The sequence below is a fragment of the Oryctolagus cuniculus genome, chromosome 5 (genome assembly GCF_051225735.1).
Source record: "Oryctolagus cuniculus isolate XC-2025 breed Fujian yellow rabbit chromosome 5, ASM5122573v1, whole genome shotgun sequence".
NCBI lineage: Eukaryota > Metazoa > Chordata > Mammalia > Lagomorpha > Leporidae > Oryctolagus > Oryctolagus cuniculus.
The window spans coordinates 15,995,204-16,022,866 of NC_142871.1; the positions used below are offsets into that span (position 1 = coordinate 15,995,204).

At 38.9% G+C, this 27,663-nt stretch overlaps 1 protein-coding gene and 1 pseudogene across 15 annotated transcripts in view; one reads left to right on the plus strand and one right to left on the minus strand.

The window, feature by feature from the left end:
* The window catches only part of ESR1 (estrogen receptor 1), a 478,649-nt gene that overhangs the window by 208,939 nt on the left and 242,047 nt on the right, over window positions 1–27,663 (minus strand). The window lies entirely within an intron of this gene.
* On the plus strand, window positions 17,645–18,616 carry LOC100347750 (putative ribosomal protein uL10-like pseudogene; annotated as a pseudogene).

Genomic DNA, 27,663 nt, shown 5'->3' on the forward strand with positions numbered 1-27,663 from the left:
CAGTGACTTGATCAGCTCTTGTCCTGAATGTTGATGCACAACTTAATATTTTATCCCTTTAAGTTTTTTTTTTTTGTTCTACTTAATACTATTGGTTGAACTATTTAACTAACAATTATTCTTAGGTGTTTAAATTTAACTGGAAAGTAATCTGTTAAATACAAGAGTGGGAATAAGAGAGGGAGGAGATGTACAATTTGGGACATGTTCAATCAGACTTGCCCCAATGGTAGAGTTAAAAATGTGCCAGGGGATTCCAATTCAATCCTATTAAGGTGTCATATACCAATGCCATCTCCCTAGTCCAAGTGCTCAGTTTCAGTTCACAATTGATCATAATGATAGGTCCAAAGTCAAAGGAATCACACAAACAAGACTAGTGTCTGCTAGTACCAACTGATAGAAATAAAAAGGAGAGAATGACCCATCATGGGAAGTGGGATACACAGCAGACTTATAGAATGGCAGATGTCCCAAACAGCACTCTGGCCTCAGAATCAGCACTTAAGGCATTCGGATCTGGTTGAAAAGCCCATGAGAGTATTTTAGGCATGGAAAGCCAAGACACTCTGGCAATAAAGGGCCTAAATGAAAGATCTCTGTGAGTGAGATCCCAGTGGAAAGAACAGGCCATCAAAGAAGGAGGTACCTTTCTCTGAAGGGAGGCGAGAACTTCCAATTTGACTATGATCTTGTCTAAATAAGATCAGAGTTGGCGAACTCAAAAGGCTTCCACAGCCTTGGCAACTCATGACTAGAGCCTAGGGTGATTACTGATGCCATAAACAAGAGTGTCAATTTGTTAAGTCAGCAACAGGAGTCACTGTGCACTTACTCCTCATGTAGTATCTCTGTCCTTAATGTGTTGTACAATGTGAATTAACACTATAACTAGTACTCAAACAGTACTTTACACTTTCTGTTTCTGTGTGGGTGCAAACTGTTGAAATTTTTATTTAATATATACTAACTTGATCTTCTGTATATAAAGATAATTGGAAATGAATCTTGATGTGAATGGATTGGGAGAGGGAACGGGAGAGGGGAGGGTTGCGGTTGGAGGGAAGTTATGGGGGCTGGAAATGCCACTGTAATCCAAAAGTTATATTTTGAAATTTATATTTATTAAAATAAAAGTTAAAAAAATTGAGAAGGTTCTGTACTGCAAAAGAAACAGTCAAGAAAGTGAACAGGTAACCAATAGAATGGGCAAAGTTATTTGCAAACTATTCAACTGATAAAGGATTAATAACCAGAATATATAAGGAGATCAAACTCCACAACAAAACAAACAACCCAGTTAGCAAATGGGCAAAGGACTTTAACAGACATTTTTCAAAAAAGAAAATCCAAATGGCCACAGACACTTAAAAAATGTTCAGGATCACTAGCAATCAGGGAAATGCAATTCAAAACCACAATGAAGTTTCACTCATCCCAGTTAGAATCACTTTCGTACAGAAATCACAAACAACAAATGCTGGCAAGGATGTGGGGGAAAAGGTACCCTAATCCACTGTTAGTGGGGATGTAAACTGGTAAAGCCACTATGGAAGACAGTTTGGTGATACCTCAGAAATCTGAATATAGACCTACCATACAACCCAGCCATCCAACTCCAGGGAATTTACCCAATGGAAATGAAATCAGCAAATAAAAGTTATCTACACCCCAATGTTTATTGCAGCTCAATTCACATGGATAAGATATATAATCAACCTAAATGCCCATCAACGGAAGACTGGATAAAGAAATTATGGGATATGTACCCTATGGAATACTACACAGTGGTAAAAAAAATGAAATTTTGTCATTTGCAACAAAATGGATGAATCTGGAAAATATCATATTTAGTGAAATAAGCCAGTCCCAAAGGGACAAATACCATATTTCTCCCTGATCTGTGATAGCTAAAAGAGCACCTAAAAGGGAACCTACAGAAGTGAAATTGACACTATGAGATTCAATGACTTGAACATCCTTGTCTTAACTGTCAAGTAACAGTTTATTTATTTATTTATTTATTTTCCTTCTTAATACCATTGGTTGAACTCTTTACTTAACAAAATTAATCATATGTATATAAAGTTGATTGAAAATAGATCCCAGTAAAAAGTAAGAGTAAGAATAAAAGAGGGAGGAGCTGCATAGTTCTGCATTCATTTCCATGGACTTACTTCTAAAGTTAAAGCTGAAAACTTGCCATGGGACTTCATATCCCATTAATCTGGGTGGCAATAATGCCATCTTACATGTTAAAGTGATCATATTTAGTGTTTAATTGATCATATAGATAGGATTAAGTGAAAGGGATCATATAAATAAGGTCAAGTGTCTGATAATAACAGATAGAATTAAAAAGGAGAGAATGTTCCAACATGGGAAGCAGTCCACACAGCAGACTCAAAGAATGACAAATGGCCCTAAACAGCTCTCTGATCTCAGAATCAGCCCTTAAGGCATGCTGGTCTGGCTGAAAAGCCCATGAGAACATTTCAGGCATGGAAAGCCAAGACACCATGGCAAAAAAAGTCCTACATGAAGGATCTCTGTGAGTAAGACCCTGGGGGAAGAAGGGGCCATCAAGGAAGGATGCACTTTTCTCTGAAGGGAGGAGAGAATGTCCACTTTGCTTATGGTCCTATCTAAATACTGATTAAGATTGTGTACTCAAAAGGCCTCCATAGCCTTGGCAGCTCATGTTAAGAGCCTTAGGTGATAACTGACATCAAATATACGAGTGTTAATTGTTAAAGTAACAACAGGAGTTATTGTGCACTTACTCTCATGCAGGACCTCTGTCCTTAATGAGATGTACTATGAAAATTAACTGTAAAACTTGTTCTCAGACAGTTCTTTATGTTTTGTGTGTCTGTGGGTGCAAATTGTTGAAATCTTTACTTAGTAGAGTTGGTCTTCTGTATATAAAGTTAATTAAAAATTAATCTTAATGAAGAATGGAATGGGAGAGGGAGGAAGAGTTGGGATGAAAGTAGGGTTGGGAGTTTGGGTATGGTTGATCCTCTGCCTGCAGAGCCGGAACCCCATATAGGCACTGGTTCTAGGCCCAGCTACTCCTCTTCCAATCCAGCTCTCTGCTACAGCCTGATCAAGCAATAGAAAATGGCCAAAGTACTTAGGCCCCTGCACCCATGTGGGAGATTTAGAGGATGCTCCCAGATCCTGGCTTCAGATGGGCCCGGCTACAGCCATTGCAGTCATTTGGAGAGTAAAACGGTAGCTGGTAGACCATTCTCTCTGTTTTTTCCTCTCACTCTCTGTAACTTAGCCTCTCAAATAAATAAATATTTTTTTTAAAAAAAGGAATATAGGAGAGAGAGCCTAAAAAGGTAGGTGTGAGTCAGAAGGTGGAGAACTTTGAATGCCAGAGTTAGCAGGAGGCTAAATTGCAGATTCCTCACTGTGAGGTCCTACATTTCACACATCACTGATTATCCAAATGGAGCCAAACACACAATAACTAATTACTTAATAATTCTTACTTAATTATGGCAATTATAGTAAACTGGAATTGCATTTCATTTGGAGTTTAGATTAAGTACATATGGCAAATTTGAGGATATTTTACATCAACTAGCATAATAAACCCATATAGAAAGCTCACTACAAGCCAAATACAACATTGAAAACTTTATATTCATTCTTCTGCAACCTTTTAAGCTTATGATATTGTTATTCTTTTTGACAAATAACAAAACTGAGGACTAAAGAGGTTAAGTATTTTATTCAAGATCATACAGCTAGAGATGGAGCTAAGATTCAAATCCAAGCTAGGATTCCAAAAACTAAGTAATTAAACCACAACAATACACCATGTATTATTAATAATACCTAATATCTGTGTCGATTTGTAATTAATAAAAAGCAGTGAAGGGCTTTCAGTCTCAGAATAGCATTATAAGACAGTATTTTCACACAGATATTTTCCAAGAGAATGGAACCATTCAAGAGTGATCATTATCTTAACAACAAGCCATGTCTCTACAAACATTAACAGGAAGTATAAACCACAAACTACAAAGAGCCAACAAACCTGAGCTTGTTTGATCCCTGGAAACCAAATCAGACCAGTGGGCAAGCTGAAATTAAGAGTTTTAAGGCCAACTCCAAATCCAGGTCTATTGAGGAAATGATGAAGTTTTGTCATTTTTATGTAAACTGTCTCTCCATCACCAAGTTGCCAAGTCTCTGTGGTAAGTCAGTGACAACATCTAAAATCCCCCTTAGGTCTCCACGACTTTTACATAGTAGATGTTCAAGAAAGGTTATCTGTAAATTATTTAGGCTAAGAAGTTTGCAATGGGTTTGACATATATTATGTTAGATTTTTATAATAAAACACCAACAATTTAAATAAAAATAAATAATAGTGATTAGCCCCTTAATGCAAGCTTTCAAAGATATAAATACTTAAATATAGTTCTGTATGTTTCCCACTAATTTTTATTTGCCCAACTAAACATAAATTCAACCATGTGTTACCTCCAGGCCTGACCAGCATATTTGTTTATAAACAGCTTTTTGCATACTTTACTTTAGGAACCCTCTAAGGGCTATGGTATATTTTTGTGATCATCAAGAAGTCAGGCCTCAAAGGTATTGGTTTACACCCACTGGATAATTTTTCAAGCAAACACCCCCAGACCAGCCTATGTGATGTTCACCAAAAACTTCTCAAACATCACTATCTTTCTAGCTTTTTTTTTTTTTTTTTTTTTTTTTTTTTTGACAGGCAGAGTGGACAGTGAGAGAGAGAGACAGAGAGAAAGGTCTTCCTTTGGCGTTGGTTCACCCTCCAATGGCCGCCGCGGCCGGCGCGCTGCGGCCGGCACACCGCGCTGATCCGATGGCAGGAGCCAGGAGCCAGGTGCTTCTCCTGGTCTCCCATGGGGTGCAGGGCCCAAGCACCTGGGCCATCCTCCACTGCACTCCCTGGCCACAGCAGAGGGCTGGCCTGGAAGAGGGGCAACCGGGACAGAATCTGGCGCCCCGACCGGGACTAGAACCCGGTGTGCCGGCGCCGCTAGGCGGAGGATTAGCCTAGTGAGCCGCGGCGCCGGCCTCTAGCTTTTTTTTTTCTTTTTTCATTCCACAAAGCAGAAACTAGAAACGCGGCAGTCACTAGCTCTAGGGACTCAAGCCTCAGCCACATCCATCATATCAATAATAACAGAGAATCCAGGTACCTTTGGTTACCCCAACACACTTTGTTCTTGAGACTTTTCATGTGGTTCAATAACTGTAGCAACAATATGGTCATCTGCTTATGCCACTACAATGATAATAGCATAATCACTTTCAGAAGAGATTCAGTTTTTGCACTAATCAATGAAGAAAACACTCTTGTTCATCCCAACAGCTTTCTCCATTCCTAATCTGTAAATCATTAAATATATCTGAACATGGTGAAAAACTTCGGCCTGATAAAATGCCTTTTTTGAAATTATAAAAAATACTAAACAACATCAACCAACTAAATAATAAGATTTTTTAAAAACAGCCATCATGTACTCCATATAAATTTTATTGGCAACTTCTACCATATAGCTAAGCCAAACGTATTGATTGATGTTTTTGTTGAAGAGGACTAGTATTTTGTGTACACAATGATTCCTAAGTCACAATTTTGGTCTATGGGATACTAACACTTACTATGCATGCACCAATCATTCATGATGATCTATGTCATTAAAAGGTCAGTGAGGCAGTGCAGTACAATGAAAAGAGCATTGAACCACAGTCAGGCAACTTGGCTTCTTGCCTGAGTAGTTAAGGAGCTATACGACCTGGACAAGAACAATGAGCTGAAAAACAAAAAGGCAGACTAGTGATCTTCAGTTCTTTTCAGCCCTAAAAATATTCATTACCCTAATCACAACTATTGAAAAAAAAGAATCATAGGGAAATTCTTGGGGTCTTAGGCTTACAGAATTTAAAAGTTGCAATTCCCTCATATAATTAGTATACCAAAATTTCTAAATTTTTAGGTTCTATCATCTGAAAGAGTCCTTACAGCTTATCAAGAATCATCTAACTTTTTGAAAAGCAAATTATAGGAACAAGAAAAACACATTCTAAAATGTTTGCCTGGCCTTGAGACACTGCCAGTATTTCTTCCAACTTTCAAGGTAAGACATACCCATTTTTAAAATTCATTTGAGGGAGAGGGAGGGAGGAAAAGAGAGAGAGCAAATATGCTTCTATTTCCTAGTACACCCTCCAAATGCCCATAAAGGTGGGGACTAAGCTGGTCTGAAGCCAGGAATTGGAAACTCAGTCAATGTCTCCCATGTAGGTGGCAGGAATCCAATTACTCAAGCCAACACCACTGTTTCCCAGGGACTGTATGAGTAAGAAGCTAGATTCAGGAGTTGGAGCTAGATATACCACCTGGGGCTACAACCAGCATCTTAACCACAAGGCTAAATACCACTCCAGCCATTCTTGTAAAAGTAAATGAGATCCCCATTTTTCCTTCTTTTAAGAGACAAAATGGGGACAGGTATTGTGCAACAATGTGTTATGTGGCCGCTTGGGATGACCACATCCCATACTGGAGTACCTGGGACAGAATTCCACCTCCACTTGTGATCCAGCTTCCTCCTAATATCCCCGGGAAGCAGCAGATGATGACTCAAGAACTCCCTGCCACCTTGCAGGAGACCCGGATGCTGATCCTGGCCTTGGCTTCAGCCAGGCCCAGCCCCACCTGCTGGGGACATTTAGATAGTGAACCAGCAGGTGGAAGCGATCTCTCACACTCAGATAAACACTCCTACACTCTGCCATTCAAATTAATAAAAATAAATGAACTTTTAAAAACGATAATAATCTCCACATAGGCTATCAAATTACTCAGCATAAAAATGTAATCAAAGTTTTTAGTTTACAATAGTTTGTTAGGATTATGTTTTATGTAAATTTTGTAATAATCACAAGGCTATAATAGAAACGCAAAAGACAAAAAGAATCCTAAGCACAGCACTAGAGAAAATCACCTAATCACAAAGAAAAATAGAAAAAAGAATAAAGGAAAAGAGGATCTAAAAAACAACCAGGAAGTAAAAAAGTAACAGTAGTACATCTTTAACTATCAATGATCACCTTGAATGTAAATGGATCAAATTCTATAATCAAAAGACAGACAGTAGGGAGATCCAAGCTGGCTGAATAGGATATAGCCACACTAACTTAGGCTGCTCTGGGATATGAAAAGAACAAAGGAATAACTATGTTTCCGGGGTCTGACTGATTGAATTTTGGGCAAAGAAGTTAAAAAAGAAAAATGAAGACTCCAGAGGACAAGAAGAGAGAAAACAGAAACACTATAGCCAGCCGTGTGGTGCAGCCAGCTGCCATCAGTAGTAGGAAGAAATTGCCAACCGCCCCATGACCTGCAGTTTCAGCTGAAAGGGAATTCCACAGTCACACACTGACTTTTCCTTCAGCCTGGAGAACTGACTAGGGACTGAGCAACTTCCAGGCTTGGATCAGGAAAGCCACCTTGCATCCTTCCCCTTACCCACTCCCACAGAGCACTACACTCAGCAGCAGAAAGTCACACAGAATGCCTCTGCTCTCCTACCAGCATTATAGCCAGACTCAAGGCAAGCTGTGGGGGAAAGAACAGATCCACTGTATCCTGCAGCTGGGAGAGGTTTTGGGCATTAGGCCCAGAGCTACACTCACATACTCTCTGTGACCAAGAGAGATTAACCTTAGTTTCTGGGGGCTAACACCAAAATTAGTGCATAAAAAAATCTGTTCCTACTCTCGGAGGTCTAGGTAATGACCCCACTATACCATGAGACACCAGGATTGCAATATTTCATTCTAAATTTCTTAGTGCCACTGGAATCTACTCAGTGCACATAGGAAAGGACCTACCTGCATTCCACCTCTCTGGACTCCTAACTTCCAGAGTAAAATCTCATGTATACCTTGTAGTCACTCTGTCAGACGGTAATAGGGTTCAGTTCATATCCCCTAATCCTAAGAATAGGGTAGTTGGTATTATAAGTCACAGCACAAGTTGGACTTTCCTAGCAGGACCTCAGAAAGGGTCCATATGTATCACACAGTACTAGCACCACAATGCAATAAGCAAAAATAAAGAAAAGAGAATGAAGAAAGTCTACACAAAATATGGGATATCATTAAATTTTGAATATTCATTTATAGGCATTCCAGAAGGAAAAGAAAAAGGCATTGAGAACCTGCTAAATGAAATAATAGTTGAAAATTTCCCAGGTCTTGAAAGAAACATGGACATCATCCAGATTCAAGAAGCTCAAAGAACCCCAATCAAACTAAAAACAAAAAAAAGCTTCTCCAAGGCATATTGTTGTAAAACTGTCCAAAGTCCAAAGTTAAGGACAAGATGAGAATTACAAAGACACTAAGAGAAAAGAATCAAGTTATTTATAAAGGAAAACCAATTAGATTAACACCAGAATTCTTAGTAGAAACACTACAGGCCAAAGATAATTAGATAATACATTCAAGGTCTTAAAAGAAAAAACTCCCAACAAAGAAATTTTATCCAAAGAAGTTGTACTTTAAAAGTGAAGAAGAAATAAAGTATTTTCCAGAAATGCAAAACCTGAAAAAATTCACCACTACCAGACCAGCCTTACAAGAAAGTATGAAAGGTATCCTACATTAGAAGGAAGCATCATGAAAACACATGACACCACCAAATTGACTAACAGAGCAGGTAGAATCATTGTCCAACCAACAAAATAACAGGTCTTAGTTCTTATCCATTTTTTTCCTTTTTTGTTAAAGATTTTATTTATTTCTTTGAAAGGCAAATTTACAGAAAGAGAGAGAGGGACAGACATAGAGAGATCTTCCATTCACTGGTTCACTCCCCAAAAGGCTGTAATGGCAGGAGCTGGGCCAATATTCAAAACTGGAAGCCAGGAGCTTCATCTGGTCTACCACATAGGTGCAGGCACCCAAACACTTGGGCCATTCTCTGATGATTTTCCAGGCACATTAGTAGGGAACTTTAGAAGTGGAGCATCTGAGACTTGAACCAGTGCCCATATAGGATGCTGGCACCAGAGCAGCAGCTTTACCTACTGCACCACAGCACCAGCCCCAGTTCTTATCTATGAGTACTAACCTTGAATGTAGATCGATTAAATACACCAACCAAAAGATTTAGATTGGCTGAACGAATAAAAAACACAACCCCACAATATACTGTCTATAAAAAACTCACTTCACAAATAAAGATACACACAGACTGAAAGTGAAGGGTTGGAAAAAAATATACCATACAAATGGCAGTCAAAAATAAGCAAGCATAGCTGTTCTGATTTCAGATAAAGCAGCTTTTTAATCAACAACTGTAAAGAGAAATAAAGGACATTATATTAAGATAAAAGGTTCAATTCAACAAGCTATATCAGTCATAAACATATATGCACCTAAAACAAGACCACCTAGATATATACAGAAAATATTATTATACATAAAGGGAAAGATAGATTCCAATACAATAATGAGTGATTCTAACACCCTACTTTCATCATTGGAAAGATCACTCAGAGAAAAAAAATCAATAAAGATACATCAGAGTTGAAATACACTATTCAGCAAACTGGCCTAACAGGTATTTACAGGGCATTCCACCCAACATCTACAGGATAAACTTTCTTCTCATCAACACACGGAACATTTTTAAGGATAGACCAATATATTGGGCCACAAGTCAAGTCTCAGCAAATGTAAAAAGACTGAAATAATATCATGTATCTTCTCAAACCATACATGGATAAAACTAGAAATGAAAAACAGAGTATAAAACTCATAAATACTTGGATATTAAGCAACATACTATTGAGTGATCAATATGTCACTGAAGAAATTAAAAAGGAAGTAAAAATCATTCTTGAAATAAATGAAAATGAAACAGAACATATTAAAAACATGTGGAATACAGCAAAAGCAGTATTAAGAAGGAAGTTTATAGCATTAAGTGGTTATATTTTTAAAAAGAAGAAATGTCTCAAATTAAAATTTAATTATGCAGCCGGTGCCATGGCTCACTAGGCTAATCCTCCGCCTGCGGCACCAGCACACTGGGTTCTAGTCCTGGTCGGGGTGCTGGTTCTGTCCCGGTTGCTCCTCTTCCAGTCCAGCTCTCTGCTGTGGCCCGGGAAGGCAGTGTAGGATGACCCAAGTGCTTGAGCCCTGCACCAGCAAGGGAGACCAGGAGGAAACACCTGGCTCCTGGCTTCAGATCGGCACAGCACGCCAGCCATAGTGGCCATTTGGGGGGTGAACCAATGGAAAAGGAAGACCTTTCTCTCTGTCTCTCTCTCTGTCTAAATTCTGCCTGTCAAAAAAATCAATTATGCAAATCAAAGACTTAGGAAAATAAGAACAAACCAAACCCCAAATCAGCTGGAGATGAGAAGTAATAAGGATCAGAGAAGAAATAAAATTGAAACTGAAAAAATATAAAAGATCAATAAAATCAAAAGTTGGTTTTTTGAGAAGACAAACAAAATTTATAAACCTTTAGCCAGACTAATAAAGAGAAAAAATTCAAATAAATAAAATTAGAGATGAAAAAGGAGATATGACAACTGATATCACTGAAATACACAGGATAAAAACAAAACTATGAACAACTATTTGAAAGTAAACTGTAAAATCTCAAAGAAATAGATAAATTCCTGGATTCATATAACCTACCACCTTAAATCAAGAATATATAGATAATCTAAACAGATGCATGACAAGAAGTGAGATTGAAGCAACAACCAAAAGTCTTCCATCAAGGAAAAGATAACTTTATGACTTTGATACTGAATCCTACAAAAAATTCTAGGAGGAAGTAACTCTAATAGTCTTCAAACTATTCCAAAATATTGAAGAGGATTGAACTCTACCAAGCTCTTTTATATGAGAACAGCATCACACAGATGCCAAAACTGAAAAAATATACAGCATGAAAAGCAAGCTACAGACCTAAATCCTTGATGAACATAGGTGAAGAGATTCTCAACAAAATACTAGCAAATCAAATCCAAAGCCAGATCTAAAGATCATACATCACAATCAAATGGGATTTATCTCAGAAATGCAAGGATGGTTGATCACTCACAAGTCTAATAAACATCATAAATTATATCAGTAGAATAAAGAAAAAACATATTTACAGAGTTATAAAAATCAATCCTAAAATTCATATGGAATCACAGAAGTTCCAAAATAGCCAAAGCAAACCAGAGCAAGAAAAATCAAGCTGGACACATCACAATTTCTATTTTCAAAGCATTATACAAAGCTATAGTAATTAAAACATCTTGGTGCTGGCATAAAAACTAATACATACATCAAGGCACCAAATAGAGAGCCCAGAAATTAATCCATGTATATAGAGCCAACCAATTTTTGGCAAAAGTGCTTAGACCATACCGTGGAGTAGGATAATCTCTTCAACAAATGGTGCTGGCAAAATTGGATGTATATGTGCAGAAGAATGAAATTAGCTCCATATCTCTCAACATATATAAAAATCAACTCAAGATGGATTAAAGACCTAAATTGAAGACCTGAAACTATGAAGTTACTGGAGGAAAACATAGGAAAAACACTCCAACATATTGGTGTAGGGGACTGCTTCTTAGAAAAAAAAAACCCTAAGTATAAGCAACAAAAGTGAAACTATACTATATCAAACTCAGAAGCTTTTGCACAGCAAAGGAAATGATCAATAGAGTGAAGAGACCTCCAACAAATGGGAAAAAAGTATTTGCAAACCGCCTATCTGATAAAGGATTAATATCCCAAAATATCAGTGACTTTCAAAACTCAATAAAAAAATACAGCTGAGAAATAGGCAATGGAGTTCAATAGACAATTCTCAAAAGAAGAAATACAGACAGCCAACAAACATATGAAATAATGTTCAATATCACCAGCTGTCAATGAAATGCAAATCAAAACCACAATGAGGTATAACCTCATCCCCATCAGAATGGCTAAAATAAAATACAGGGAGTAACAAATGCTGGAGAGAATGTGGAAAAAGGAGAACACTTATACACTATTGGTGGAAATGTAAATTAGTACATCCAGTGTTGATATTTCTTTAAAAACTTGAACTAGTCTTGCCATATGATCCAGCAATCCCTCTACTAGGTATATATGCAAAAGACTTGAACAAAACATATCAAAAAGATACCTGCACCGCCAGCGCCGTGGCTCACTAGGCTAATCCTCCACCTTGCGGCGCCAGCACACCGGTTTCTAGTCCCGGTCGGGGCGCCGGATTCTGTCCCGGTTGCCCCTCTTCCAGGCCAGCTCTCTGCAGTGGCCCAGGAGTGCAGTGGAGGATGGCCCAAGTGCTTGGGCCCTGCACCCATGGGAGACCAGGATAAGTACCTGGCTCCTGCCATCGGATCAGCGCGGTGCGCCGGCCGTAGCACGCCGGCCGCGGAAGCCATTGGAGGGTGAACCAACGGCAAAGGAAGACCTTTCTCTCTCTGTCTCTCTCTCTCACTGTCCACTCTGCCTGTCAAAAAATTAAAAAAAAAAAAAAGATACCTTCACCACCATGTTCATAGCAGCATGGTACATACACAATAGCCAAAATCACAATCAACCAAAGTGTCCATCATCAGATGAATAAAGAAAATGAGGTATGTGTACACAATGGAAAGTTATTCAAATATAAAAAATAATGAGATTCTGTCATTTGCAGCAAAATAGATGCAACTGGAGAACATCATGTTGAATGAAATAACCCAGACACAGAAAAACAGATACTGCATGTTCTCCCTCATACATGGGAGCTAAAATTTAAAAAACAAACTAAAAAAAGAAAAAGAAAGAAATGTCTGTGTGCATCAAGACTGCTGCAAATACAGTTCTGTAAAAATTTGTTTTATAAATTTGTCAAACCAGTGATTAAGAATGTTATACTACTGTAGTTTAAATTATCAGTGATTACTTTAAAATTTACTGTAATTGATGAAATGGTCACTTTTCCATCAATTTTTGCTAATAGCTGCTGTCAATATTCCCACTAAATTAGGGTCTTTTAGGTTTTTTTCTTACCAAACCTCTCATTTGGTGAAGTACTAAGCCTTTTGACTATAACGTAAATTTGAAATGACAGATCAAAAACCACAACAAGGAAAGAGATGGAAAGAAGATGGGGGAGAGAGTAGGTAAGGGAGGGAATCAAGTTCTTGGAACAGTATTTACACATCACACTGAATCTATAAAAACTAATTATAAACTAAACTTAAAAATTTTAAAAAACACACAGACAGTAACTGAATGGCTAAAATACTAACAAAACCCATTGATTTTCATGTCTATTTTTGTGCCAGTACCAGGTTATTTTGATTATACAAATTATTATTATTCCTGTGTTATGTACTGAAATCTGGTACTGTGATGCCCCCAACTTTGTTTAAGATTGCATTAGCTCTCTGGGGGGTCTCTTGTGTTCTCCTATGAATTTAAGCATCACTTTTTGTAGTTCTGAGTAGAAGGTCATTGGTAATCTGATTGGGATTGCATTGAACCTGTAAATTGTTTTCAGTAGTATGGACATTTTGATGATATTAACTCTTTCAATCCACAAACATGAAAGCTTTTTCCATGTTTTTGTGGGTGTCTTCTTCTATTTCTTACTTTAATGTTTTGTAATTCTCAGAGATATTTTACCTCCTTTGTTAAATTCATTCCAAGGTATTTAAATTTTCTGTAGCTATTGTGAATGGGACTGATCTTACAAGTTCTTTCTCAGCCATGGCATTGTCTGTGTCTGCAAAGGCTATTAAATCTTGTGTGTTGATTTTTTTAAAGCTTTATTTATTTTATTTGAAAGTCAGAGTTACACAGAGAGAGAAGAGGCAGAGAGAGAGGTTTTCCATCCACTGGGTCACTCCCCAGATGGCTGCTACAGCCGGAACTGCACGGATCTGAAGCCAGGAGCCAGGAGCTTTTTCCAGTCTCCCATGCGGGTACAAGAGCCCAAGGACTTGGGCCATCTTGTACTGCTTTCCCAGTCCATAGCAGAGAGCTGGCTAGAAAGTAGAGCATGGCCAGCACCGCGGCTCAATAGGCTAATCCTCCACCTGCGGTACCGGCACACCAGGTTCTAGTCCCGGTGGGGGTGCCGGATTCTGTCCCGGTTGCCCCTCTTCCAGGCCAGCTCTCTGCTGTGGCCCGGGAGTGCAGTGGAGGATGGCCCAAGTCCTTGGGCCCTGCGCCCACATGGGAGACCAGGAGAAGCACCTGGCTCCTGGCTTCAGATCAGTGTGGTGCACCGGGTCGCAGCGTGCCGGCCGCGTCAGCCATTGTGGGGTGAACCAACAGAAGAGGAAGACCTTTCTCTCTGTCTCTCTCTCTCACTGTCCACTCTGCCTGTCAAAAAAAAAAAAAAAAAGAAAGAAAAAAAAAAAAAAAGAAAGTGGAGCAGCTGGACTAGAACCAGCACCCATATGGGATGTCGGTACTTCAGGCCAGGGTGTTAACCCGATGCTCCACAGTGCCAGCTCCTTGTGTGTTGATTTTATATCCTGCAACTTTACCAAACTCTCTTAAGAGGTCCAGCAGTCTCTAAGAGGAGTCTTTTGGTTTCCCTATAATAGGATCATGTCATCTGCAAACAGGGATACTTCCTCTTTTCCAATTTGTATCCCATTGGTTTCTTTTTACTGCCTAATGGCTCTGGCTAAATCTTCCATAACTATATGGAATATGAATGTTGAAAATGGGAATCCTTGTCTGGTTCCAGATCTTAATGTAAATGCTTCCAACTTTCCCCATTCAGTATGCTATTGGCTGTGGGTTTGTCAATAGAAACCCAGAAATCAACCCATACATCAACAACCAACTTTGACAAAGGAGCTAAAATCAATCCCTGGTACAATAGCAGTCTCAAACAAATGGTGCAGGGAACATTGGATCTCCACATGCAGAAGTATGAAACAGGACCTCTACTTTACACCTAATAAAAAAATGAACTCAAAATGGATCAAGGATATGAATCTATGTCCTGATACCATCAAATTACTAGAGGAGATCATTCGTGAAATTCTGCAAGACCTTGGCATAGGCAAAATCTTCTTGGAAGAGATTACAGAAGCACAGGCAATAATTGCAAAAGTAAACAAATGGGATTATATCAAGCTAACAACCTTCTGTACTGCAAGGAAACACTCAGTAAAGAGGCAACTGACAGGATGAGGGAAAATGTAAACTAGGCAACTGATAAAGGATTAATAAATTTAAGAAACTCAACAACAACAAAACAAACAATTCAGTTAAGAAATGGGCAAAGGACTTGAACAGGCATTTTTCAAAAGAGGAAATTCAAATGGCCAAGAGACACATGAAACAATGCTCATAAGGATCACTAGCCATCAGAGAAATGCAAATCAAAATCACAAAGAGGTTTCACCTCACCCGTTAGAATGGTTCTCATACAGAAATCAAAGAACTATAAATTTTGGCGAGGATGTGGGGAAAAGGTTACCCTAATACACTGTTGGTGGAAATGTAACCTAGAACAACCATTGTGGAAGACAGTATACAATTTCCTCAGAAATCTGAAAATCGATCTACCTACTATATGCCCCAGACATCCTACTTCTGGGAATTTACCAGTAGGAACTGAAATCAGCATGTGATTATCTGTATCCCCATGTGTACTGCAACACAATTCACAATAGCTAAGATATGGAATCAACCCAGATGTCCACTAACCAATAACTAAAGAAAATGTGGAATATATATATACTATGGAATATCACTCAGCCATAAAAAAATGAAATCTTGTCTTTTGCAACAAAATGAATGCAACTAGAAATCATTGTACTTAGCAAAATGAGCCAGTCCCAAAAAGACAAATATCATGTTTTCCCTGATTTGTGGTAACTAACAGAGTACACAAAAATGTAACATATATGACAAAAATTAACATTCTGAGATTTAATAATTCTTTACAGCCCTTGTCTCTGCTGTTTAATAAATTATTTACTTAGTTGAGGGTTAAGATTATGATTATAAAATAAACTGAAAGTATGTCATTATAAAAAATAAAAATAACAAATAACAAAACCAACTGTATGTTGCCAACAATTGATTCACACATTGGCTAATGGTGAAGGAGTGGTGTAAGATATACCATGCAAATGGAAGCCACCAAAAGCAAGATATTTATACTTAATCACATAAAATAGACTTTAACTTAAAACTATAGGATAAGCAGTGAAATCCATTATATGAGGATAAAAGGGTCAATTCTTCAAGCGGTCATAAAAACTATAAATATACAGCATCCAATATCAGAGCACCTAAATATATAAAGCAAATATTAATAGACATGAGGGAAGAGATAATGTCATGATTTAAACAGAACTTGGCTACCCAAACTCATGTAGATGTCTAAATATTAAAGTCGTGGATTAATGAATAATGTATTAATTGTTGATATTAAGGACAGAGGCTTGATGGCTTGATCCAATTATGGTATAAACCTCTTTCTTTACTAAGTATCTCCTCTAAGGTATTTTTTATATATCAGCAAAAAGCTGATTAATGCAGAGATATTATAATATAATAATAGGAAGAGGCTTTAATACTCTACTTCCAGCAGTAGACAGATCATTCAGACAGCAAATCAATCAGTATGTCTCCCACTTAAACTACCTATTAGTTGGGGCCAGTGCTGTGGCACCACAGTGCCTGAAGCGCTGGCATCCCATATGGGCACCTCTTCCAGTCCCGGCTGTTGCTCTCCTGATGCAGCTCTCTGCTATGGCCTAGGAAAGTAGTGGAAGATGGCCCAAGTCTTGGGTCCCTGAACCTGCGTGGGAGACCCAGAGGAAGCTCCTGGGTCCTGGCTTTGGGTTGGCACAGCTCTGGCCGTTGCAGCCATCTGGGGAGTGAACTAGTGGATGGAAGACCTCTCTCTGTGCCTAGCTCTCTCTCTAACTCAATTTATTCACTCTATTAATTCATGCATACAACTCTTTATTGACTGCCTGTGATATGCAGGCTCTGACCAAGTGTTTATTACATACATCAGTGAACAAAAAATACAAACACACTTTACTTACTTGTAAAGCTGCCTTTTAAAGCTTATATTTTAGTGAGAAGACAGACATAAGAAACAAAATTTTAAAATTAACTATATGATATGAGTGTTGGGGGTGAGTCAAACGTTTTGGCTTAAGTAGTTTGCAACATGGAGTGATTAAGTGAGATGGGTAAGATGGCAGAGAAAGCACTGAATGCAGGGAAATCAGATTTAAGCTTGAACAAATTGAATCTGAGATATTTTAATTATTTTCATACTCCAGTGAAGAGGAAATGAACAGTTGTATATATGAGTCAGTGACTTGGGAGAGGGTTTGGGCTGGAAGTATGAATTTGGGGGTCATCACCATACAAATGGTATTCAATGCCATGGGACTAGATGATATCACCAAGAAGTATAAGACAAAGAAGAGAAGAGTTCTCCAGACTGAACCCTAGAGCATCCCAACATTAAGAAGCCAAGAGGGTCTTCTCTCACCAAGCATCCTCTTGAGAGTGACATTATCTTTAAACCCTGCATAGCAATCCCTGATGTGCCAAGGTTATGCCCAGGGAAGACAGGGCAACCTGGAATACAAACTATTTCCTTAAAATAACCAACTTTCAGTGACTACCTAAAATGCTTCACTGTGGGAGCAGACACATGTGGGGTCCATGCAGAGTGCAGCAGATTCATACATCACTCCAAGGAAAGGCCAGGGTGCCTGTCAGAAAGTACACCAGGATACACAAGGCCATCCAAGGGTCTCTGGCAAACAAGCCAGCCCTGGAGAAGTTATTGCCTCACATCTGGGGAAGTGTGGGTTTTGTGTCCCCAAGGAGGACCTGTGATCAGGGTCATGCTCCTGGCCAATAAGATGCCATCTGCCACCTGTGCTGGTGACACTGTCCCCAGAGAAGTCACAGCACTAGCCCAGAACACTGGTCTGGGGCCCAAAAAGGCCTCCTTCTTCCAGGTTTTAGGCATCACCAATAAAACCTCCAGGGCACCACAGAAATCCTGAGTGACATGAAGCTGACAAAGTGGAGCCAGGAAAGTCACACTGCTGCACATGCTGAACACCTCCCTCTTCTCCTTTAAGCTGATCATAGTACAGGTGTTCAAAGCTGGCAATATCTAAAACTCCCAGGTGATTGACAACATCAGTGGGAATTCTGTATTCTTGAGTCCTGGATGGAGGGTGTCCTCACATTTCCAGTGTTTGTCTGCAGCTTGGTTACCTCCTATTGCTGCGGTACCTCATTCTGTCATTAGTGGATACTAGTGGGTCCTGGCTTTATCTGTGGAGACTGAGTATACCTTCCCACCACAGGTACTAAAAAAATCAAGGACTTCTTGGCTGATGCACCTGCCTTTGTGGCTGCTACCTCCATAGCCTCCACGACCATCGCTGCCACTGATGCTGCTATTGGCAATAGGACATTAATCTTTGAATTGAGCTGATCCCATCACACTATCAAAGTTGCTCAATCTACATTAAGGTATCTGAAAGTAAGACAGTTTTTACAAGGATAATTCTGCTCCCTAACAACTGCACCAACAGTCATGGGGGCTTTCATCTTTCATTCCCATCAGGTAGCTGGGTATAGCTATCAAGGACATCTCCTGCATAATTAGTCATCCTATTTTTACCATCCATGCTACACTAATGGACATTTCCTTTGCCATGGAAATTCATAGCCATAATTCCTTTGTCTTGGAATATGATCTGATTATTTTGTCTGACATCAATGTGGTCATTACCTACTGACACATTTCACACTCCCTGCTACTACCAGAGCTGCCACCACTACTAAAGCAGAAATGAATAGCTATCCATGCATCAACTATGAATCTGCTAGGCAAATGCCCTTATCTCCCAGGTCAAAAAACAATTGATGCTGTAATCACATCCAGAAAAATATGATGGCTAATTACACCCCACTGAAGTATATATATATGTATTTGTGTAAACTGAATTATTCATCAACCATATTTTTAATCAATTTTTCATGACAAATGTGAGTGGAAGCATAGCAAACCACAATAAAGAAATGTGCTAGAAAGAAAAAGAACTCTGGGGGCTGGTATTGTGGTGCAGAAGGTTAAGCTTTTTGCCTTGCCAGTATCCCATATGGGCGCCAGTTCAAGTCCTGGCTGCTCCACTTCTGATCCAGCTCCCTGCCAATGTGCCTGGGAAATAAATGAAGACTGCCCAAGTGTTTGGGACCCTACAACCATGTTGGAAGTAGCTCCTGGCTCCTGGCTTTGGCTTGTCCCATCCCTGGCTGTTGTGGAAGATATCCCCCCTTCTGTCCCTTCCTCCCTCTCTCCCTCCCTCCCTCCCTCTCTACCTCCCTCTCCCTACCCTCCCTCCTTCCCTCTCTCTTTGTAACTCTTTCAAATAAATAAATATTTTTTAAAAGAGAAAAGAATGAAAAAACACTTTGAGGGACCAGCGCTTGATGTAGTGGGTGGGGCTGCCACCTGCAGTGCCCATGTCCCATGTAGGCACTGGTTTGGTCCCAGCTGCTCCACTTCCGATCCAGCACTATGCTGTGGCCTGGGAAAGCAGTGGAGGATGGCCCAAGTGCTTGGGCCCGTGCATCCGCATGGGAAGACCTGGAGGAGGCTCCTGGCTCCTGGCTTCTGATCAGCTCAGCTCCAGTTGTTGCAGCCAACTGGGGAGTGAACTAGTGGATGGAAGACTTTCTCTCTCTGCCTCTGCCTCTCTGTGTAACTCTTTCAAGTAAATAAATAAATCATTAAAAAATAAAAACACTTGGAGTCCAGAATATAGAATTCCAAGTTTACTTCTGCTCCATAGCTGTGGGTCTTGGTTTTCTTATCTAAAAGATGATGGGGCTAGGTTGATCAGTGGTTTGCAAACTGTGCTCCTTGGAACTGGAATTCCAAGATTTCTCATGAACACCATGTTCGACTGAGGAAAGGCTATGACAAAGCAGTCTGCTTTAATCTGTTTTTCTACACTGAGGATCTGCTTCTCCTTCTAAAGAGTTTGATTGGTTGAAAATGTTGCAAAGCATAAGATTTGTTCATCTTATGGTCCTATATTTGATTCAATTACTGATTCAGAATGTTTCTCGTTACAAATGCAGAAGGATGTAGAGGAAATCTTTGGGTATATTAACTGTATATGATATAAATTGATAAAATGTTTTAATGTCATAAATATTTAGGTTGTTGCTTAAAATAACCAGAATCTCTTTGGTGAGGAGAAAATATCTTTTCTTTACGGTGTTTCTTAAATCAAATACTAAAAATGAACACCCAAAGCTGCCTTTTGCAAAAAACTTGAAATTATATGCAGTTACCCTTCAGAAATTACTGGGTAATCTCAAGAAAGTAATTTCCATTTGTGCTTTCAATTTATTGATTTGACTGTCACTTCTTTTTTTTTCTTTTTTTTTTTCTTTTTTTTTTTACAGGCAGAGTGGACAGTGAGAGAGAGAGACAGAGAGAAAGGTCTTCCTTTTGCCATTGATTCACCCTCCAATGGCCGCCGCGGCTGGTGCGCTGTGGCCGGCGCACCGCGCTGATCCGATGGCAGGAGCCAGGTGCTTCTCCTGGTCTCCCATGGGGTGCAGGGCCCAAGCACCTGGGCCATCCTCCACTGCACTCCCGGGCCACAGCAGAGAGCTGGCCTGGAAGAGGGGCAACCGGGACAGAATCCGGTGCCCCAACCGGGACTAGAACCCCGTGTGCCGGTGCCACAAGGCAGAGGATTAGCCTATTGAGCCATGGCATCAGCCTGATTCTGTCACTTCTAACATTAGTAATTTGTTGTTTAGTTTTGCTAAAATATAAGCAAAGTCAGATTAAAGAGAATTGAAAACCCAATCCTGGGTTGAAATTTCATCCCATAAATAAAGCAAATTACAGTAACTCACAACAACAAATATTAAAATTAGGAAATAAGGAAGTAACTTATTTTCTAACTCTTTAGCATTTGAGTTATCCCAGATACATACATATACTTTATCTATATTAGTTGTACCAGGATATTTCAAAACACTCATGGAAAAACAAGCTTATTTGGGGGCAAAAATGTTGAAATGATGTATAGTTTTCACATAATATGCATGATTGATTATTGTTTTAAAATATTTCTAAAAATCAAATAGCAACACCGTCACCAAAATAAACCAGAACTAGCTTAGAGCTGCTACTTTGACTCAAATTCCTCCTTCATGTGTTATGAGGAAACCCTTCAGGTTGCACCATGCCAGAGCCCTGTACATTATTTTATGTTGCCAGTTTCCTTATCTGCCAAATGAAAATCTGGCTGCCAACACACTTTTTATAATATTATAAGGAAATAACTTCAACAAATTTGTGAAATCATTAGCATTATAAAATGGTAACAAATTGTATTCATCCTGCAGATATATCCAGCATGTGAGACCAAAAAGATTTTTTATGTTTCTACAAAGAAATTAGATACTCAGAAGTGATGAAACTGCCATTTCTTTCTTTCAATTGAAAAAAAAAGTGCTCAGATATGATGAAGCTCAACTAAGATGAGGATTAATAGGGAAAGATGTAATCACTAGCACTCATGTAGTACTTTAAGTTTGTATTTACAAACGTTATGATTTCTGATCTTCACAACAAATTGGTTAAACAGAAATTATCTGTCTCTACTTTATATCAGGACAGGCAAGCTCATAAAAATGGCTTCAATGGTGTTGCTCAGCAAGTATAAGGAAGAGCCAGTATTTGAATCCATACTTTCACTTCCTCAGGTCACTACCCTAAGCTATAATACCAAATTCCTGAGTAAGAATATGTAACCTGCAAGTCAGATGGTCTGCGTAGTGTTCTGGTTTGGACCAAAGCCAGAGGTGGCCCACAAATGCTCTGGACTTCCATTCTGAACCTTCATTCTCTCTTCCCACCCAGTCGAGTCCCAACTCATCTTCAAATGCAGATGTCTTCATTCTACCATGAGGACTTTGGTGCAAGGGATCAAGATCTTATTCCTTCCGGTTTTATCCACAATAACGTGCGTGTAAAGTACTCTAAACAAATAACCATGTGAATGAATTGAGACATTTCATTAATCCATAAAACACTTTTTCTGAACACCTACTTTAGGACTTATATAGTCGCTTGATCAGAGGAGGGGACAGAGGCAAGCCCCTGCCATCATGGGGATGATGAACTTCATAGGAAGACAGACACTGTACAACTGATCATAACAGTGATGGGGACTCAAAGATGTACTTTTGAATTTTCTATACATGCAATAATGACATTTGCTAGCAGTTTTATGTCTTCCTTCCCAATATGTATGCATTTTGTATCCTTTCTTTGTGTTACTGCACTGTCTAGTAATTCCACCATAATATTGAAAAGTAGTGGTGAGAAAAAGACACTTCCGCCTTTCCCCAACTTAAGGGAAAACTGTCCAATTTCACTATTAAAGTTGGTTTTGGTAGATATTCTTTATCTAGATGAGGAATTTCTCTTCTGTTTCTTGTTTGCTCAGTTTTTTTATGCCAAATATCTTTTACAAAAGTTGATGTAACCATTTAACATTTTTGCAGTTTGTGTAGTATGTCCAATTTATTGATTTTTTAAAATGCTGACAGCCTTGCTTACGTGGGATAAATACCACTTGCTTGTACTACATAAAATTGTTGGATTTTACCTATTATTTAAAAAAAAGAGAGATTTCTAAAGGCAACCCAGAGGAATCCTTAATCCAGTTCTTCATTAGAAGAGATGTGCAATTCGGGACATGCTCAAGCTGACTTACCTCAAACGGTAGAGTTAGAAACATACCAGGGGATTCCAATTCAATCCCATCAAGGTGGCATGTACCAATGCCATCTCACTAGTCCCAGTGATCAATTTCTGTGCACAATTGATCATAATGATAGGACTAAGAACCAAAGGGATCACATAAACAAGAATAGTGTCTGCAAATACTAGCTGATAGAATCAAAAAGGGAGAGAATGATCCAACATGGGAAGTGAGATACACAGCAGACCCATAGAATGGCAGATGTCCTAAACAGCACTCTGGCCTCAGAATCAGCCCTTAAGGCATACGGATCCGGCTGAAAAGCCCATGAGAGTATTTCAGGCATGGAAAGCCAAGACACTCTGGGGAAAAAAAAAATGAAAGATCTCCACGAGTGAGATCCCAGTGGAAAGAACGGGTCATCAAAGAAGGAGGTACCTTTCTCTGAAGGGAGGAGAGAACTTCCACTTTGACCATGGCCTTGTCTAAATATTATCAGAGTCAGTGAACTCAGGGGGCTTCCATAGCCTTGGAAACTCATGACAAGAGCCTAGGGTGATTACTGATGCCATAAACAAGAGTGTCAATTTGTTAAGTCAACAACAGGAGTCACTGTGTACTTACTCCTCATGTAGGATCTTTGTCCTTAGTGGGCTGTACATTGAGATTTAATGCTATAACTAGTACTCAAATAGTATTTTTCACTTTATGTTTCTGTGTGGGAGCAAACTGTTGAAATCTTTACTTAATGTATGCTAAACTGATCTTCTGTATATAAAGAGAATCGAAAATGAATCTTGATGTGAATGGAAGGGGAAAGGGAGTGGGAAAGGGGAGGGTTGCGGGTGGGAGGGACGTTATGGGGGGCAAGCCATTGTAATCCATAAGCTGTACTTTGGAAATTTATATTCATTAAATAAAAGTTTAAAAAAAAAAAAAAAAAAAAAAAAAGCTACTTGCTATGAAAACCTGAACACAATTTTCAAACCTAGACATGGGAACAGAATCTAATCTGCAGTTTAAAGTTGAAGGAGAGGGAGATGTGTATAGAGGAAAAAGCAAAGGCAATAGAGCACCCAGCACATGCACTAAGATGGAAAAGCACCTCATCTAAGCCACATCTTAAATACTGCAATTCTAAGTGCACTGCTCTGGTTCAGAACAAAATCTCCCGATGATGTTGGGATGTTCAGGGACTACAACCATCCTTACAGATTAAAATTGATTCTTAATGTGGACAAGCATGCACTCTTGGATGTTTGAAATAATTTCTCAGTAAATTCATTCATACTTGCTATGAATATAGGCATAGGTATGTGGTTCTATTTTAGCTGAAATCAAGTTTTTTATTCCATATGTGGAGATTCTATATCCTAATTGGTAGCCACTCTAAAAAAAACCAGATTGCTGTAAAGTCAGTTGGAAAATATTGTAAATATGTATTCAGTTACTGCTATTCTTTACAACTACAAATTTTAGTTACCATTGTATTTCTAGTTGTAAGTTAACTCTTTAGTCAATGGGAAGTCGAGGAGCTGTTATTCAAGCTGTCATGAGACTATGTGTGTATTATCCTGTGTAGTTGAAACTACAATAAATCATATTGCTTTCTGAGATGTGCTCATATGCCATAGTTTTATGAATTTAAAGTTTGGCTTAAAAGTTGTATACATGAGTATTTAAATGGACATAAATAAACGTATTCATTATATGTAATCACTGAGTAATCCCCATGGGATACTGTGAGTCACTAAATTGTGGGTCTCCCCAAGAGTCCTATGTTGAAATCCTAACCTCTAGGACTTCAGAATGTGATTTTATTTGGAGATGGGGGCTTTAAGGAGGTAATTAAGGTCAAATGAGACACTGAGCTTAGGTCCAGAATTCAGTATGACTGATGTCTTCCAAATAAGAGACACTGGGAATGTGTGGGCAGAGGAAAAGCCAAGTGAAGACACAGGAGCAGGTGGCCATCTGCAAGCTAAAAAGAAGGGCCTCTGGAGAAACAAACCTGCTAACCTTGATCTCAGACTCCAGTATCCCACAGCGGGAGACCACTAATTTCTGTTATTTAAGCCACCAGTCGGTGAAATTTTGTTAAAGTAGCCTATTTGGGCTGAAGAATGTCTCCCCACCAAAATTCATATGTTGACCGCTTTATGAAAATATTAGAAGACAAGGTCTTTACAGCGGTAATTAAGGCTAAGTGAGGTTGTAAGATTAGGACCCTAATCTAATGGAATCACTGTCTTTACTAGAGGAAGAGTGCATTGGACAGAGAAAATACCATGTGAGGACCTCAAACATAGACTTTCAGCCTCTAGGACCATGACAAAAGCTAATTTCTGCTGTTCAAGCCACTTAGTTTGTAGTATTTCATTATGGCAGCCCTGGAAAATAATACAGATAAATATTTTGTAGGCATAAATATAAATGTATGAGTACATGCATGCTCAGACACACTGGCTATGTCAAGTCAAATTATCTCAATTTCTATTTGAAAATAGAACCCTGGTATGCAGGGATGGTTCAATGTGCGCAAAACAATCATTGTGATACACCACATTAACAGACTGCAGAAGAAAAACCATATGATTATCTCAATAGATGCTGAGAAAGCATTTGATAAAATACAACACCCGTTCATGATGAAAACTCTAAGCAAACTGGGTATGGAAGGAATATTCCTAAATACAATCAAAGCAATTTATGAAAAACCCACGGCCAATATCCTATTGAATGGGGAAAAGTTGGAAGCGTTTCCACTGAGATCTGGTACCTGACAAGGATGCCCAGTCTCACCACTGCTATTCAATATAGTTCTGAAAGTTTTAGCCAAAGCTATTAGGCAAGAAAAAGAAATTAAAGGGATACAAATTTGGAAGGAAGAACTCAAACTATCCCTCTTTGCAGATGATATGATTCTTTATTTAGGGGACGCAAAGAGCTCTACTAAGAGACATTGGAACTCATAGAATAGTTTGGCAAAGTAGCAGGATATAAAATCAATGCACAAAAATCAACAGCCTTTATATACATAGGCAATGCCACGGCTGAGGAAGAACTCCTAAGATCAATCCTATTCACGATAGCTACAAAAACAATCAAATACCTTGGAATAAACTTAACCAAGGATGTTAAAGATCTCTATGATGAGAATTACAAAACCTAAAAGAAATAGAAGAGGATACCAAAAATGGAAAAATCTTCCATGCTCATGGATTGGAAGAATCAATATCATCAAAATATCCATTCTCCCAAAAGCAATTTATACATTCAATGCAATACCAATCAAAATACCAAAGACATTCTTCTCAGATCTGGAAAAAATGATGCTGAAATTCATATGGAGACACAGGAGACCTCGAATCGCTAAAGCAAGCTCATATAACAAAAACAAAGCCCGAGGCATCACAATACCAGATTTCAGGACATACTACAGGGCAGTTGTAATCAACACAGCATGGTACTGGTACAGAAACAGATGGATAGACCAATGGAACAGAATAGAAACACCAGAAATCTATCCAAACATCTACAGCCAACTCATATTTGATCAAGGATCCAAAACCAATCTCGGGAGTAAGGACAGTCTATTCAATAAATGGTGGTGGGAAAATTGGATTTCCACGTGCAGAATCATGAAGCAAGACCCCTACCTTTCACCTTACGCAAAAATTCACTCAACATGGATTAAAGACTTAAATCTACGACCCAACACCATCAAATTATTAGAGCATTGGAAAAACCCTGCAAGATATAGGTTCTGGCAAAGACTTCTTGGAAAATACCCCAGAAGCACAGGCAGTCAAAGCCAAAATTAACATTTGGGATTGCATCAAATTGAGAAGTTTCTGTACTGCAAAAGAAACAGTCAGGAAAGTGAAGAGGCAACCGACAGAATGGGAAAAAATATTTGCAAACTACACAACAGATAAAGGGTTGATAACCAGAATCTACAGAGTTCAAGAAACTCTACAACATCAAAACAAACAACCCACTTAAGAGATGGGCCAAGGACCTCAATAGACATTTTGCAAAAGAGGAAATCCAAATGGCCAACAGACACATGAAAAAATGTTCAAGATCACTAGCAATCAAGGAAATGCAATCAAAACCATAATGAGGTTTCACCTCACCCTGGTTAGAATGGCCCTCTTACAGAAATATACCAAGAACAGATGCTGGTGAGGATGTGGGGAAAAAGGGACACTAACCCACTGTTGGTGGGAATGCAAACTGGTTAAGCCACTATGGAAGTCAGTCTGGAGATTCCTCAGAAGCCTGAATGTAACATGTAACCCTACCATACAACCCAGCCATCCCACTCCTTGGAATTTTCCCAAATGAAATTAAATTGGCAAACAAAAAAAGCTGTCTGCACATTAATGTTTATTGCAGCTCAATTCACAATAGCTAAGACCTGGAACCAACCCAAATGCCCATCAACAGTAGACTGGATAAAGAAATTATGGGACATGTACTCTATAGAATATTATACAGCAGTCAAAAACAATGAAACCCAGTCATTAGCAACAAGATGGAGGAATCTGGAAAACATCATGCTGAGTGAATTAAGCCAGTCCCAAAGGGACAAATATCATATGTTCTCCCTGATCGGCGACAACTAACTGAGCACCAAAGGGGAAACTTGTTGAAGTGAAATGGACACTATGAGAAACAGTGACTTGATCAGCTCTTGTCCTGTTGATGTACAATTTAATACTTTATCCATTTTAGTATTTTTTTTGTTCTAGTACTATTGGTTGAACTCTGTAATTAACACACAATTATTCTTAGGTGTTTAAATTTT